Raw genomic sequence first — 13,757 nt, 5'->3', positions numbered from 1 at the left:
GGTCTTCCACTTACAAGCAGCCGATGTGAGGAGGAGGCTCCTCAGTCCCTCCTCTGGCCTTGCAAAGGAAAATGCAACTAAAAATGTGCTGCTGTGCTTAGAAGTGAGGGCCCCAAAGCACCCGCAGGTAACAGGAGCCCTCTTTGTTGCCTCTGTTAGGGGTGGGGGTTTGCATGCGAGGCTGAGATCCTCTGTGTGCTTAATATAGCTGCACAGTAATATTCTTTGTGCTGCACTGAACGTGCTGCTGTTTCCTAAGGAGAGGAACACAAAGAAGTGAGCTCTTCAGCACGGCTTTATCCCTGCTCATCTTTTCATCTCAGGATGCTTTTGGCTTCTGCCCTGACGCAGGGGACGGGAGCAGAGCTGCAGGAGGTGCTGCCTGCAGCTGCAGGGGCAGCAGGCGGCTCGTGAAGCCCTCCTGACCCCCAGCCTGCCCTGCCCAGATGGGAGGGCTCTGACCTGGCCCTGCCCAGCCCTGCAGGCTGCCAGCGTGCGTCCTGGACAGGAGAACCAGGACAAAGCCAGGATTCTCCAGCTGTGTGTCCTCCTAGGGCTCCTCCATCCCTGTGCATGTGAGAAGCAGTGCAACGATGTCACTAAGATTGCTGCAGTAGGGCTCGAGTCTTCCCCTGCCTTAACCTCGAGAGTTGAGGCTGTGCCGGTGTCTGTGTGCGTCTCTGCTCCCCTGCGAGTGCCATCCTGTGGCAAGAAGGGGACAGGCACTGCAGAGCCCAGCACGCTGCAATTGGGATTCGGGTACAGACACGGACGGCACTGAGAACTTTGCAAGCATTTCCTGCCCTGATATCAATTAAAATCAACGAAAGCGAGTCCTGACCCTCTGAAGTAAGGACGTGAAGCTATCCGAATTCCCACACGGTCACATAAGGAGGCAGTGCATCCTGGAACTTCCTAATGGTAACTCAGCCTCTTGAGCACAGCATTTAAACGATCCGGAAAGCCCTTGAGTGGAATTTAGAAACAGAACAATGATTAATTAGAAACAACAAATAAAAAATAATCTTAGAGGCGCTGCGTCTGTTTGTAGGTGCTGGGCTCTGCGTGCCTCCCACACTGCTGGAGGAGGAGAAAAAAGGAATAATCTTTTTCCAGCTGGGGTGGGGGCACGAGGGAAGCGTGCGAGGCCTTAATCTCAGCTTGGCAGGGCTCTGTGGGAGCAGCAGGGAGGAGTGGGGCTGCTTTCCCCTCGTTTAGCACCGAGGACCCGGCTGGCTCTTTCTGCTGAGTCACAGCCTGCTGCCTGCCCACACCCTGCCGGGTGTGTGTCTGATCCACGGCCCCGCTGTCCCTCGAGGGGCTGCAGGGCTGTGCTGCTCTGTGAGAAGAAATGTAAGCTAGCTTGGGGGCACTGAGCCCCAGTTGTAAATCTGTGTGTTTGGTCTCAACTTGTGGGGGACGGAGCCAGCTGAGCTCTAATCCCCTCCTGAGCTGCAGGCTTGCACGCAGAGGCTGAGCTGCTGGGGAAGGTTTGTGTGAGCCCTGTCTGCTCAGAGCAGGAATGCTGCTCTCCTGCTGCTACTGACAGCGTGTAAGCAGGGCTGGGAAACCGCCTGTGCAACACCCAGCCCTCCTGTGCCATCTCCATGGAGAAGCTTCGCTGCGCGCAGAGCTGATGCAACGCGGACAGTTGTGCGAGGCTGGGGCTGTGCCTGCTGCAGGAAGGGTTTCTGTGTGCTCTGCCGTAGCATCTGCTATTGGTTTGGAAAGATCAATCCTGTCCCCTTGCTGGAAAGCATTTTGCAAACCATTAGGCTGTTTCCTTTTTTAGGTGAAGTTTAATGGCCGGCTTGCAAAAGGGATCTGGATAGCAGGGTAATGGAATTAAGCTAGTGCAGAATTTGAGTATTTATTTCAACTAGGATCATTATGGTTTTGCAAAAGCCATCCTTAATCTGAATTAAGTGACTGAAATGAAGCAGCTTGCAGACAGATAAGGCTCCGGGGAGGTCAGGCTTAAAACCACTGTAACCCAGAATTCATCCCACAGCTGTAGTTCTGGTAGTTCTGCAGGTCAGCTGGCACTGCAGGCCGGACCTGAGAAACTGTTTCACCTTCTGTAGCACCTTCCAGGAAAACCTGGCTGCAGTGGTGAAACAAGTTATAAAATGCAGCCCTGGGGAAAAGGAGCCCCACGTTATGAATGGGGAAGCAGAGTGGAATATAAACTTGCTGCTTTCCTTCTTAAAGGATACCTTTGTAATTTGATGTTAAAAATGGTTTGGTTTCTAGCTAGTAGCACCATGGACCTAAAGGAATGTATATGAGAGTGAGCCTAGATTGAGTTCAATTGTAAGATAGATTCACAGATCCTTTCTACAAGCAATCACACTGTATGAACCAGAAGTGCCCAGAAGAGCTCTCTGCAGTAATTAAAGCCCACTTTAGCTGTCAGGCTGCTGTACTTACAGGTAATAAATCTGTCTGCAGGGTGTTCCTCTCCAGTCCCCACAGCCAGTGCAAGGTCTGTCACCGTGCACTCCTTCCACATGGGAGCTCAGCTGCACTTCAGGACTTGGGCTGCTTCAGCTGTTCTGTAGCATTCTGGTATTGCTGCAGCAGCATCCTCCATCCATCCAGCTTGAGCAGCGTGTGCTGAGGGGAAGGATTGCTGTGCTCCTGCCCCAGGCACGATGCGATGTGAGTACTGTGCTGCACAGAGGGGTTGCACGTCAAGGTGGTGGGTTTGCAGCAAGCAGAGTCCTTTCCCATTTGTTGCCCCTCTAACATGGATCCTTGAATTTCTGCTGCTTGCTGCAGGCTGGCTGTGCTGTGGTCCATCAGCAGACACACTTCATTACTCACCAGCCTTTGCCAGCAGATCTTCTAAATGGCCAGGCTGTGGAAAGAGAGGCAGTACCTGAGCATCATAAGGACTGTAAATACTTCCTGGCCTGTGATTTCCTGAATGCTGAAGGCTCTCAGTGCTGGGCAACCTGAGACAATTCAGCAAAGATGAGTTTTTGTCCCCCTTTGGAGGAAGGAACAGCACCATCAGAGGGTGCTCAGCTGATCCGCAGTCAGTGCTCCTGCTGTGTCTGTGCTGCCTGTAGGAAGAGCTGCTGCTCCAGAATTGGGCTCGAGCTGCTTGCACCGAGCCACAAGGATGGATCCCCTCGTGGCACAGGAGTATTTATCTTACAGGTCACAAAGCAGGGAGATTTCTTCCATACCATGGGAATATTCTCTGGCCAACTCGCAGCAGTACTTCTAAAACAGTTCAAAAACAGGCAGGACAGAGCTGCTCCTTGGGTCTAGATGCACTTGGGGGGGGGTTGTTTGGCCCTGATATATAGCAGAATGCTTCCTGGAAAGAAGAAAACAAACAGACTGAAGCCAAGCCCAACAGGAGATCCCTCCTGCAGTTTCTCCACTAAATCCAATTAGAGGGATGTAGAATCAGAGAATTGCTGAGGTTGGAAAAGACCTTAAAGATCATCAGGTCCAACTGCAACCTCCCCATAGTACCCAACTCCAACAACCCTCTGCTAAACCACGTCCCTGAGCAGCACATCCACATGGTCTGTAAACACACCCAGGGATGCTGACTCCACCACCGCCCTGGGCAGCCCATTGCAGTGCTTCACAACCCTTTCTGTAAAGAAGTTTTTTTCCTGATATCCAACCTAAACCTTCCCCTGGTGCAACTTGAGGCCATTTCCCCTCGTCCTGTCCCCAGTGAGAAGAGAACACCCCAATACAACATTTTCAATACATAGATATCTATTCTTCTCACTGCATGTGTGTATCAGGATGTCAATCTCACTGCAATCACCTTTCAGACAATAAGTTCTCCCCTCAGCCTCCTCTTCCCCAGGCCAAACAGCCCCAGCTCCTTCAGTCTCTCCTCGTAGGCCATATTCTCCAAGCCCTTCACCAGCCCTGCTGCCCTTCTTTCGACCTGCTCCATCACCTCCATGTCTTCTCTGTTCTGAGCCGCCCAAAACTGAACACAGAACCCAAGCTGAGGCCTCACCAACGCCAAGTACAGGGCAGGATGACTTCTCTAGTCCTGCTCACCATTCCTGATCCAAGCCAGGATGCCATTGGCCTTCTTGGCCACCTGGGCACACTGCTGGCTCATATTCAGCCACCAAGGTCCCTTTCCATCAGGGAGCTCCTCCCCAAGCCTGTAGGGTTGCTTGGGGTTGTTGTGACCAAAATGCAGGACCTGACACTTGGCCCTATTGAAACTCACACAGTTTGCCTCAGCCCATGGATCCAGTCTATCCAGGTCTGTTCTGTAGGAATGGAATGTCGTTTCTGCGTTAGATATTAAAAAGGGGGAATTGGTCTGAAGAAGTAGAGCGCAATGTATTCGTATTTTGTAACTTGTCCTTAGAAAGAGCTGAGGTGAAAAAGTAGAAACACCATAGATGTTAGTAACATACTTTAGACATATAGATGCTGAATTATGTGATTAATTCTTGCTTAAACGTTCCAAATAGTACAGGTATAGTATTATGGACTAGAAAACACATTGTAGGGCTATTCTGTTTGGATAAGAGACCCTCAGCAAAAGAAAAACAGACTGAACAAACATCAAAGCAGGCAGGGCCTCTACACGAGGCTGGCTTGCCTTGCTCTGTGGGTGGGTTGGGATGCAACAGGAGGGCATCAGGATACTGCCCTCCTTCCAAGCTTATCTCTACGCAAGGACGAGCGGATGTCCACAAACAACGGCCGAGTGTTAAACGAGCAAATGTTGGAAGTTAAATCAGCTAGCAAAAATTGATGTCTAGCTGATATGTGTACGTTTAGTTGAGGGTTGGGAAGGTGGTGATCCTGAAGTACTGAGGGGGAACCAGGGGAGAAAGAGATCAGCAATGAGCGATGGGGCATAAAGGATGTAATGCTGTTTTCTGCATGCTCTCCTGCTTGCAGGTGGCCCGCCACAGCAATTGTGAATAGAATTTGCTTTACCAGAGGTAAATTATTTGGCTATTTCAATAAAGCCAAGATGCCATTGGCTCATATTCAACCACCAAGGTCCCTTTCCATCAGGGAGCTCCTCCCCAAGCCTGTAGGGTTGCTTGGGGTTGTTGTGACCAAAATGCAGGACCTGACACTTGGCCCTATTGAATTTCACACAGCTTGCCTCTCCAGCTCCCTCTGCACCGCCTTTCTCCCCTCAGGCAGATCAGAAGGGGGTGAGGATGTGGGGAAGGCAACAAAATGGCGGCTGTGGGGCAGCGCGCGAGCGCTCCCTGCTGGGCGGGGCCGCGCGCGCGCTCCCGCAGACAAAAGGCGGCGGCGCACACCGCCCAGCACCGCGCATGCGCACACCTCACCGGCCAGCTCCGCGCTGGGACCGAGGGAGGGGGGAGCGCACCGGCAGCGTGGCGCATGCGCATTATACCTCACCCCCCCCCCCCCCCCCGCCGGCTCGGCGAAGGTTCCGGAGCTCGCGCGCGCCCCCTCCCCTCCCGACCCGCCCCCCGCCGCTGTCACTTCGCCGTGCGGCTCCGGTGCGGACAGCGAAACAGCGGCAAGTAGGAATTGTGGGGAGAATAGCCCGCTAAATGATGGGCATTGGGTTGGGGGGGGGATGGCCATCACCTAAAGCGGCTTTAGAGCCCCCCCCGGTTATGATGTCGCGATGTGTGACAGCCGATAGCGGTTGATGGGGGGGGCATTGCGGCTGCAGGTGCGCGGTGCTCTCGGGGGGGGGGGGGTGTCTCGGCTTTTTATTTTATTTTATTTTATTTTTTGGTCGTTTTCTTTGCGGCAGGTGGGGCTGGGGGCTGCGGCATGAGGAGGGGGGGGGGCTGCGCTTTTTTCTTCCTTCTCCCCCCGCTGCCATCTTCTGCAGCCGCACGGCGCGGGGATGGGAGGTGGGCTGCTTTGAAATGAAGGGGAAAAAATAAAAAAAAAAAACCGAAAAATTGCCCCATTTCTGGTGATCCGGGTGGGGGTCCGGCGCCCCATCCCCGCCCACATCCATCCTATGAGCCGGCTGCTCCCTGATACCCACCGACGGCTTTTCATCCCCCCCCCCCCCACCTCAAACCCCCCCCCTTTTTTCTCTTTCCCCCCATTCCGAATGCTGAAGGCGTTTCCCTTTTGCTGTTCGATTTTTTTTTTTTCCCTTTATGCTCCATCAGAACCGCTCCCACCTTCCCCAAGGAGAGCGGCGTGAAAAGATGCATTTCCTTTAGGAACGAGAAACAACCCAACCCGGCTCCGCTTTGTTCACCCCCTTTTTGCTTCTTGAGATGCTTCTGCTTTATTTTTGCCGGGGAGCAGAGCCAGCTGTGGGCTGACCCAGGGAGGTGATTCACACCTGGTAAAAGCAATGGCGTGCAGAGGATGCTTGGCTGCTCGCAGCTCCCGTGGAGGCGAAGGCTTTGGGATGGAGATGCAGGAGGGGTTTGGTTTTGGAGCCCCAGGTTGGAGGTGATGGAGGTGCTTTGGGGCTCCATCAGGCCCGCAGGATTGGATTTTAGGGCGGATCGGTTTGGATGGCAGAGCTTAAAAGGAGGGACCTGCAGCGCTGTGGGTTTCGTGCAGCAGGGCGAGCAGCCCTGGGAAACCTGGGCTAAATCAGATCTGTGTTAATGAGTGAAAGTGCAAGGCGTGCTGCGGTACGAAGCCTGGGAATGAAGGCTGCTCCTCCCTGGCCCAGCCCTGCTCAGCATCAGCTTCAAGATGCAGGCGTTGCAAAAAAAACAACTGCCATCCCATGCAAAGGTGGGAGGTGGGCTGGGCGGGGGGAGCTGTGCCAGGAGGGCAGGTGGCACTGCGGATCAGAGGGGGGACTTTTGTTCTTCTTCATCAGCTGGGATTAGCTGGGATGAAGGCAGAAGCAACAGGACTTGTGTGTGTGACCCTCTGGGAGCTCCCAGAGGGGCTGCAGGTGACGAATGTTGGGGCTGTGAGCCCTGGGGTGTGGGTTTGGCTCTGCGCACGCGAGGCAGCAGCGTGGGCTTTTGTCTCTCCCACCCTTTTAAAACACTGCTTTAAGTAATTATGGTGCTGATTTAGGCTTCTTCCCCTGCCTCGTTTCCTCCTGTGGATCCAGGCAGCCTCGTTGCTCTGTTCTGTGCCCTCTGTGCTGAACAAACCGTGGTTCCAGCAGCACCCAGGTGGGACGAGCACATGGATTTCTTGCTGTCCTGAGCAGCAGTGCTGCAGCTTTCCTCATTTTCCTTCCTGGAAGCCACAGGGAAGCAGGTCTGTGCTCTGTTGTCCAGGATGAAAAAACGAGGGGAATGTGACACAGCTGCTGCCTTTTCCATGCTGATGCTGGATGCACTTAGGGACACCTGATGCAGCTGTAAGGTGGGTGTCTTCTGGTGCTCCTCCGCCTCCTTTCAGAGCACCCTCTACTTCACCAAGCCTGTTGCATCCTCATCCTCTCCCATTTGGGATTTGGCCAGCCAGGAACCAGAGCAGAAAGCCACGTTTCAAATGCTTCGGAGGTGGAACCTCTGCCATTTCTTGTGGCAGCCTGTGCCCATCAGCACGGGGCTTCCAAGCTGCCCCAGTGCTTCCAGCTGCACCAGGGTGTGTGCCTGTGTGCCTGCCATCAGTGCTGGAGACCCTCGTGCTGCAGTATTCAGCCTTCCACATGCATCCCTTAGGGTTTGCAGTGTGCTGAGAAGTGGCTCAGGGAGCAGCGCCTGCAGGGAGGTGCCTGGGATGGCTGTTCCCTTGTTTCCCAGTAGGAATGCTATTGAGGAAAGCTGTAGCTTTGGGTTTGTGTTGAGCAGAATTGAGGGTATTCTGCCAACCCTCTGCGCCGCTGAGGCTTGGCTGCTGGGAGGGCTGCTAATTTCTCTGTAGCAAACTAACAGTGCTCTGACACTTGATGAATTGGTCGAGAAAGAATCAGGGCGCTGGCTGCTGCCCAGCTCCCAGTATCTCCCAGTTTGCTTTGCCCAGTATCTCCCAGTTTGCTCTGCCCCTCAGCCAGGTGGATGGGAGCGCTGGGCTCAGCACCTTCCCTGCTGCCAGAAGTGCTGCTGACGTCCTGGGAGAAAGGCAGCAGCTCCCAGTGGATCTCTTAATTGCGTTGCAATGCCATCTAGATGGCTTTCTAGGTTTTTCTGCCCCTCCAGCAGTCCCTCCTCCCCCCTCCATGTGAGCCGTGGTGTTTGGGCTCAAGGCGTGCTGGCACTGTCCCTGGGGTTTGCAGGCACAGCCCTGCAGCACCAACACACAGGTTGCTGGCAGGGCCCTGCCTGCCCATGGAGACAGGAAAGGAAGGAGGAAACTGCAGCAGGAACAGGAGCTGGATGGCTAATCCATGCAGGGCAAGGCAGGGATGTCCCCGTTTGTCTCCCAGCGGTGCTGGATGGAGCTGTGGGATCCCACCTGGGGGCAGGCAGCCCTGCATTGCTGCCCCTTGCTGTCTGTTCTGTTCTGTGCTGCCCTCCATCCCAAGCAGCCTTTGCAGACTGCTTTGGTGGATGCAGCGCTGTGGCCCTTCAGGAAACCTCGTGTGCTCTCTTTTGAGGTGAGCAGAGGGATCTTGAGGGATGGAGCGTGGCAGGATGGACCTCCATGTGCGAGCTGGAGCTTTGTTTCACGCTGAGATCTGCTGGCTGTGGGCTGCTTCTCACTGCAAGTGCCTGCAGAAAACAGGCTGGAGGCTGGAAGAGATGTTTGTGCCTTTGGGCTTGAGTGCATTTCCTTTGCAATGAATGAGTCTGAGAGCCACCCTCTGGGTGCTGTGCTGGTGGGCTTGTAGCCAGAGCTGTGCTCTGAAGGGGCAGCTGAGGTTCTGCATTGAGCTCTGCTGTTCATGGAAGAGCTTCAGCATTTAGCAGGGGGTGACAAAACCACCCGTGTTCATGGTTTTGGGTAATGTGTGTGCCTTGAAGCTCTGCTCAGTGCTGGGGAACCCTTTGCTGCGTGGCTCCCAGCAGCTCCTGGCCTGGGCTGGATGCCTGGAAGCACCTGCTTGAATTTCAGATGGATTTCATCACTGCTGAAGTCACCTGCTGCAAAGTGAAATTCCTCGAGCTGCTCAGATCTAAGGAAGCCTCTTCTGTGAGCCTTGAATCGGGGTCCAGCTCAGCACCATGCGTGTTCGTGCTGGTCTGTTTTTATGGCACTGTCTTCATTGCAAAGAAGTGTTGGGGATGCACTTCTGAAGGTGAGAATGGAGAAGTTGGGGGTGTTGAGGGCGGTGAAGTTCTTTCCTGCTTTTCTCCTTGTGTCTGATCCAAGCTTGGCTGAGATCCTGGGTGCACTGGCACGGCTTTGCTGTGAAGCTGTGTCAGCTCTGTGGTCCACAAGCAGCTCTGCTCCTTCTTTCTCTCAAATGCTCCTTCCTGGTGCAGAACACATCTGGCCAGCTGTGCACCTCGTCAGCCGAGCACATCTGGCAAAGTGAAAATGTCAGGCAGCGAGCAAAGCCATGGGGAGGAGGTTCCTCACCTGCTGCAGTGTGGTTCACTGGGGATGCTGAGCACTGGGACAGTGTGAGCTCTCAGCAGGGATGCGATGAGATGGGTGTGGAATGGGGGGTGAGAAGAGGGCCAGGGGGATGAAATGAAGTCAGCTGAGGAGGGATGAACGTCCTCGCCTCTCCCTTGATCCCCATGCCCAGAGGTGCAGCAGCAGTGGGTGTGGGAGCCCCTGGAGGCTTTGAGGCGATGGGCAGCACATCTGTATGGCTGTGCTGAGCTTGTGATGGCAGAATGGCCCTGTGCTGGTTTGCAGAACTGAAGGTGCTGTTAGCATGAAGTCAGAGTGATGGAGGGGTGGGTGCAGGAGGGGCTCTCACAGCAGCACAGGTATCCCAGCAAGGAAAGCTGCCCAGAGCTGCATCCGTAGCTTTGCAGCCCCTGCAGCTCAGGGCTGTGTTCCATTGCAGCTGGCAGGAGGAGCCTTTGCTGTAAAAACACCCCTTTTCTCTGCAAACAGACCTCACTGCGGTGTGGTCAGAAGCAAAGAAAACCATGCAGAGCTGCAGGTAGGGCTCAGGTTCCATTCTCAGTGCTGACCCACCTCGTGTGCAAAGTGCTGACTGCACGGGCAGGAGCTGAGTGTTTTATTACCCTTCCTCTGCAGATCCTGCACACGATGGGGTGAGCACTGCTGGCACGTGGTTACCTTTGAGGGCCGTGATGGAGCTGGATTGCACAGCTGTGTCACACAACTGGTGTGAGTGAGCCCAGGGCTGGGATTTGTCCAAAGGCAGAACTGCCTTTTGTGGTTCGCTTTCTGCTCATGCTGACTTGGGATTCAGGAGCAGGCTTTACCCCAATGATTTGGGTGCTGTGAAGTTGCTTCTCGACGTGGCTTTCACCTGCTGCATGGCAGAGGGTGCTGCCTGGAGGGGTTTGTAGCAGAGGCTTTTACCAATGGGCAGATATCTCCAAATTAGGCAGAGAACTCCATGCTTTCTCTTGCCTTTGTATGGCACGGTAATGGGGAGCCTGGTGGGCACATGGAAGTGGTCCATGCTGCTGCTGGGGATCAAGTGAACACTCCAGCAACATGCATGCATGCATGCTGTGCCATTGCCTTCTTCCCCATCCATCTTTCCTGTTTCACATCTCATGGGCAGACCCAGCCCACGTTCTGCAGTGCAGGAGCTGTGCTGGGCATGCAGGATTGCTGCCTCAGAGCTGCATCTGCAGCACTGTCAAGCTGTTGTCAATGCACCCTTGTTGGGTGAAGGCTTTGCAGCCTGCTTTGCATGCATTTTGCCTTCTTCCTCATTCCACACCAGCTGAATTACCTCCTCCCTTCCCTCCAGGCTAAGAGAGGAAGGGAGTTCTGAATACTGTGTAATGTGAAAGCCACTTCTTAATGCTTAATCTCCCAAATATGTCAGTGCTTTTATTGTGCCTAATAATAGGGTTTATTGTCATGGTTGTCTGAGGTCCCTGCTTGGCTCCGGAACGTATTTCCTCAGTAATTCTTGCTCATGGAGGGGCTTTTGACTCTGTGGGTCTGTGTGTTTTATCAGCATCCAGGAGCCTCTTGGTGCTTGTTTGAGGTTCTTCATGGGAGCATTTGGTGCTGTGGCTGTAGCAGTGTTGGTGCTTGGTTGAAAAGTGCCTTGTCTGCACTCATTGGAGCAGCCTGGGTGTGATGGATGGGGAGATCTGTGGGGTTGCAGTGGGGTTGCAGTGGGGTTGCAGTGGCTTTGCCTTGCTGCTGCTTGGTCTGAGCATAAGAGCAGCACCAGCATCTTCCAGCAGCTGCTCCCTGCCTTGGTACAGCGTGACAAAGCTGCTTGTGGCTCTAGGTGTGGCCAGAGCCTGTTCTGATGCTCTGTGCTCAATGTGCTGCAATACAGGCAGCCTGGTTCCTTCCAGCCTTTGTGTTCGCGATTAGAGACAGGCTGTGACCTTACAGAGCATGAATGGATCCCTTGTAACCAGAGAGCAGGAGCAATATTATTTTAGGCAAGAAGTGAGGCTCTGAAGCAGGCTGTCCTTCGTACATATCATACGTGTGACAGCAGTGCTGCTTTTAGAGCTGAAAGGGGATAAAACCCTGGAGGAGATTGATTGCACCTCATTTATTTTTAACAGACGTGCTGGGGGAGTTTGAGCCCAAATTCCTCAGCTTGGGGCAACCTTAAACGTGGACAATCCTGACAGGTCATCCCTGTGGAAAGGGAGGTGGGCACATAGTGGGCTTCCAGCTCACTGCAGTGAGGATGAAATGGATTCTCATCTTTAAACTTGCTCATCCTTTGGCCTTCGGGCTGGGAAGGGGAAGAATGGTGTCACAACTATGATAAAGGTAGAATGGAGGCAAGGCAGGTTGCTGCCTGACTGTGGTTTTTGGGGTGGGGATGAGTCCTTGGAGAGCCTGGGGAGGCTGAGAGCTGTCGAGTTTCTTTCTTTCCAGGGTGAGATAGCAATGTGTGGAGGCTGCGTGACTTTGTTTCCCTTTTATTTATAGGGGCTGCCCTATAAATCCCTGCAGTTCTCTTTGGGATGCTGGATCTGGACGTTATGGGGCCAAAGGTTTGGGTGTGGGGTGGGGATGGGAGCCACAGGAACACGTGGAGACCACAGCCAAGGAAAGCTGTGTTTTCTGGGGGCAGGCTGGGTGTTCTGCATGTGTCAGCTGCTTGCTTGCCCCGAGCTCCTCACCATGGCATAACCAAACACCCTGACACCTTCCCAGCCTCATTTCTGCCCCTGGAGCTGCAGCAGGAGCCTCTCTGCTGGAAGCCACGTCTGCATCGTGAATCCTTGCAGCCCTGGTGCTGTACAGAGGTGCTCCCAGGGAGGCTCTCCTTGGCTTCTTCCCTAGGATGGGCTTTCTGTCACTGCGAGAGCAATGCCAGCCATGGTGCCGTGGCAGTAGTTGGAGCAGATGGTGCTGCTGTCATCGTTTTAATTTCTAGCCATGTGTTGAAATAGCTCAAAATAACTTGAGAAACGAAGACCCAGCCCAAGAAGATCGTTTGAATGTTTCTTTTGCCCTCAGAAAATCTACAGTGTGTGTCCACAGCACTTTCCTGGTTCTGCCCTGTCTGCTCTGACGAGGATCATTCACACCGATAGGCTGGAGCTGTGTCACGGAGCATCTTTTGTATTTAATATCTTCATTACCGTGGCAGCTTTGAATAGTCAGAGAACTCCTGCATAGGCTGTTCTGTCAGCGCCGTGAAATCAAAGAAGGGGCTGAGATCAAAGTAAGTGCCAAACACGTTCCTTGTGCCTCGGCAGCAGGTCTGCAGGAAGGGGCTGGGGCTCAGTGTGCAGCTGGTGCTGCTCCCCTGCTTCCCTTTGCATCCCCAGGGTGAGATGATGCACCATCCGTGGCACTGATGCCACACGGATTGTGCTGGGGGGGCTGTGCAGCTGTGTTCCCATTGTGGCTGGGGTTGAAGGCATCCACGTGCACCCAGAGCTCCAGATACACCGACAGCTGTGAGCACAGCCCTGTCTCATTAAGCCGTGGGGCTTCTGGCTGCGCCTTGGTCCCCTGTGCTCTGTGTCAGCATGGCTGCAGCCCAGCACCAGAGGCAGTGGCACCGTCAGCTCAGCATGCAGTGGGGCAGGGGAAGGGAGCTGCATGCAGGATGCTCCCTGCTGGCTCTGAGGCCAGCTGGTGTGAGCAGCTCCTGCACGGTGCAGCGTGGGGCTGTCCCAAAGGCAGCCCGTGGCCCAGAGGGCTCTGTGCATTGCAGCAAGGTTGGAAGGCAGCAACAGAGAAAGGAAAGGGAGGTGGCTGAGTGCTGCAGGGAATCCTGCTTTCCCTTCTTACTGTTGACTCTATTTTTTTCCCCACTTAATGCAGAATGTTGAGCATGAGCTCCTCGGTGCAGAGCGTGCTGATGGTCTGCGTGCTGTGCGGGTGGCTCAGGGCTGTGCTCCATCCTGCACCAGGCTTCAGACCTCTCTCTGAGCCTGTGGCTCCGGCACAGCAAATGGATGCTGCTGTGTGTGTGCTGCTACAGAAACCAAATCAGCAGTCGTCTCTGCTGGGTCCTACGGCACATGGCTGTGCTGCAAAGCACTAAGATGGAGACGGTGCTCCAGGAGAGCTGACGTGGAGGTGAGAGCAGAGCTGTTGGCTCAGTGGCCAGAAACAGCTTAACCCAGGCAGCCTGGGGGTGTGCATCACCTCTCGGATGGGCTGCCTTGTGTTCCTGCTCTGCCCAGGAGAGGTGGGGCTGCTCGGTGCCCTCTCACATGCAGGGAAGGGAGTGAGCCGTGGTTCTGTTCCGCGCCCTGCGATGTGTTGTGGTGCTTGCTGGTGCATGAAACAAGCGCTGTCAGTTCGCTTCTAACCTCATATTAAGGAGGAGAGCT

At 54.3% G+C, this 13,757-nt stretch overlaps 1 protein-coding gene and 1 long non-coding RNA gene across 17 annotated transcripts in view; one reads left to right on the top strand and one right to left on the bottom strand.

Annotated features, from left to right (window-relative positions):
- Positions 1-877: 877 nt before the first annotated feature.
- On the bottom strand, positions 878-5,236 carry LOC149914970 (uncharacterized). 2 transcript variants are annotated; one of them, XR_016459975.1, is made up of 4 exons: positions 5,120-5,234; positions 4,220-4,369; positions 2,431-3,328; positions 878-966 (listed from the first exon to the last, which is right to left on the bottom strand). It is a non-coding gene; the product is annotated as an uncharacterized LOC149914970 (long non-coding RNA). The 2 variants fall into 2 exon arrangements; XR_016459974.1 differs by having other exon boundaries at positions 889-3,328; positions 5,120-5,236.
- A 164-nt stretch (positions 5,237-5,400) lies between these two features.
- The window catches only part of MAPT (microtubule associated protein tau), a 37,340-nt gene continuing 28,983 nt past the window's right edge, over positions 5,401-13,757 (top strand). For 12 of the 15 annotated variants that reach the window (XR_016460054.1, XM_090125301.1, XM_090125296.1 and 9 more), the window contains exon 1: positions 5,401-5,509. The gene's annotated coding sequence lies outside the window, so the exon portion shown is untranslated. Of the gene's footprint in view, positions 5,514-13,757 lie in introns of all 15 variants that reach the window. The other 3 variants (XM_090125302.1, XM_090125295.1, XM_090125290.1) reach the window with 1 other exon arrangement.

The sequence above is a fragment of the Phasianus colchicus genome, chromosome 26 (genome assembly GCF_987193195.1).
Source record: "Phasianus colchicus chromosome 26, bPhaCol1.hap1.1, whole genome shotgun sequence".
Classification (NCBI taxonomy): Eukaryota; Metazoa; Chordata; class Aves; order Galliformes; family Phasianidae; genus Phasianus; species Phasianus colchicus.
The sequence above is the reverse complement of the archived record's forward strand: the minus strand, read 5'-3'. Positions and strand labels throughout refer to the sequence as shown.